Raw genomic sequence first — 3,082 nt, 5'->3', positions numbered from 1 at the left:
AACATGTGCTTTAAAGTCATTAAAAAAGGTAAAGATGCCTCTTCTCATACCTCTCATTCAAGGATTCACTGAAGTTTCTAGCCAATGCAATAAAACAGAAGAAAAAATGAATTATAATTAATTGTAACAGATTCTATTTACCCAAGATGGCAACAAATTTCTGGTTCCACATGTTCTTCCAGAAACTTGCTATCTTTTTCCCATCAGAAGTCTATGTCCCCAATATTTGTGGTTAACCCAGCTAATGGGCTATGACAAAAGTTTCTCCCAGGGCATAATATAGAGCCCTGAACTCCTATGTAAAGAATTCTAGCTCCCGGAAGCTGCCACATTGGAATGATCACATGGAGAAAACTCATAGATAAATAGGTTTCTGAGAATCCTTCCATATTCCAAACCTCTATCTTATGAGTCTTTCCAGCACAGGTCCCAGACATGTGAGTGAGCAATCCACAAAATCCAGAAACTATATTAAGAGTTTTGGCATGAGGGACATCCAACTTTTGCTTAAGATGTAGAAAGCGAGAAAGAGCACTGCTTCCACACTTAGAGTATTCAAAACAAACAAACAAACAAACAAAAACAGAGAGAGAGAAAGATTCAGATAATTCACAAAAATCATTACTTTATTTGAACCTATCATTGATTAGTGGCCTCCAAAAAGATATATTTATATCCTAACCCCCCAAAACCTGTGGATGTGACCTTATGGAAAAAGGGTCTCTGCAGATATAAGTAAATTAAAGATCTCAAGATGAGACCATCCTGGATTATCTAGGTGGGCTGGAAATCTAACAAGTGTCCTTATTAAAAAAAAGAAAAGAAAAAAAGGAAAAGATACAGAGAAAAGGGGGAAAAAACAAACAGAAGAGAAAACCATGTGAAGATGGAGGCAGAGACTGGAGTTGTAGAGATTCAAGGCAGGGAATACCAAGGATTTGTAGCAAACACCAAACACTGGACGACAAGTATGAGATGGATTCTCATTCAGAGTCTCCAGAGGGAATAAACTTTATCAACACTTTGATTTCAGACTTCTCGCCTCCAGAAAACTGTGAGAGAATACATTTCTGTTGTTTTAAGCCACCAGGTTTGTGATAATGTGTAATGGCAGCCCTGGGAAACGAACGCCCGTCACAGAGCTGAGATTGTAGGCAGCCAATTAACCTAAAATCTAAGAAAAAAAACAGGAGCCTCCAAAGAGAGACACTTAACCTGCAGCAGACACTGTATGCAAGTTGAGAAAAAGAAGTCATCTAAAATTTTTAACAAATTATTAAAGGCCAAATGTAGGTTAGCTCGAGAATGTAGAATCATTACACAAAACAATTATGAAATTCAGAAAATTTAACATTGACACAATACTTTCATCTAGTATGATCCATGTTTACAATTTTCAAATTGGTCTAATAATAGCCTTCATAGCAATTTTGTTTTCCTTATTCAGGATCTAGATTAGGATTGTGCCTTGCATTTAGTAGTCCTGTACTTTGGTCTCTTTAAATCTGGGACAATTCCTGAACCTTTCTTTATTTTCATGCCAGTGGCATTTTTTATTAAGTTTTATTTTAATTCCAGTATAGCTGACATACAGTGTTATATTAGTTTCAGGTGTACAATATAATGATTCAAGAATTCTATACATTACCCAGTGCACATCACAGTGAGTGTACTCTTTAATCCCTATCACCAATTTCTCCCTGCCCTACCTACGTCCCCTCTAGGAACCATCTGTTCGTTCTCTCAGGTTAAGAGTCTGGTTTTTGGGATGCTTGCGTGGCTCAGTTTGTTAAGCTTTGACTTTGGCACAGGCCATGCTCTGAAGGTCCTGGGTTGGAGCCCTGCTTCTCCCCTCGACCAGCAACTTGACCAGCCCCATATAGGGCTCTGCGCTCATGAGGGAGTCTGCTTGTTCCTCTGTGCCTCCCCTGACTCATGCTCACTCTCTCAAATAAATTTTTTTTGTTAAAGAGTCTGACCATGAGTGAGGTCATATGGTATTTGTCTTTCTCTGACTTATTTTGCTTAGCATAATATGCTGTAGCTCCATCCATGTTGTAAGTGGCAAGATTTCATTCTTTCTTTATGGCTGAATATTGTTGCATTGTATATACATACCACATCTTTCTCCATTTGTCTATAATGGACACTACCATGGCATTTAAAAAAGAATGTGAACTAGTTGTTTTGTAGCCTGTTTCTCAGTTCAGCTCTTATTGTTTTCTTAGGATTAGATTCAAGATTGTGCATTTTGGGCAAGAATTTTACATAAAGGATGGCCGCTGACCTGTTAAGGTATTACTTCAGTTTTCTATTTGGGGCAACGTTAAGTTGAATCAAAGTTCAGTGAAGGTGATGGCCACCAGGTTTCCTCATTATAGTTGCCATTTTCTCTTTGTAATCAATAATGTACTTCTATGAAACAACTGATAATTTTAGCATCCACTGAAGGTGTCTTTTGACTAAATAAATTATTACTTTGATGCAAAATGATGTTTTTTCTGACTCTATTATTTCCTCTACCTTTACTAATTGACATCCATTATCAAGAGTTTTCCCTCTTGACACCCTCTCTCTACCCTTATCCTTCTCTCTCTACCCCTCTCTCTCTTTACCCCTATCCCTTGCTTTTCTTTCTCAATGTGGACTCAAGAAAATGATAAATCCCCTCAACACAATCTAGCCCAAGTTCATTTCTCTTGAACTCTGGAATAGCTCAGCAGTCCCTGAAAGTTTCATGGCATTGACTGTCAGAGATTCTGCATGAATGATGGTGCCAGGACTTGTAGCTACATGTATCAAAGCTTTGCTTCTCTTCTGGGGTGTTAGTAGGTATGGAGCAATGTAACCCTTATATTAAATATTCAAGAGATGTGCTTATAAGACTAACAGGTTAGTAAGAGGGCCATGTTTATTTGGCAATTGTTTTTAATAAATAGTTGGCATGTTAAAAATTATCTTGCTCACTGTAAGGTTGTTTCCATTCAAATAAAAGAAGATTTTGTTCTATTTTCATTTTTTTTTCTTCTAGATGATTTTGAAAGATACTCTTCCCTGAATTGGTTGTTGCTATTGACTATTC

Source organism: Canis lupus, chromosome 2, assembly GCF_011100685.1.
Source record: "Canis lupus familiaris isolate Mischka breed German Shepherd chromosome 2, alternate assembly UU_Cfam_GSD_1.0, whole genome shotgun sequence".
NCBI lineage: Eukaryota > Metazoa > Chordata > Mammalia > Carnivora > Canidae > Canis > Canis lupus.
This window is presented reverse-complemented; position numbering follows the sequence as displayed.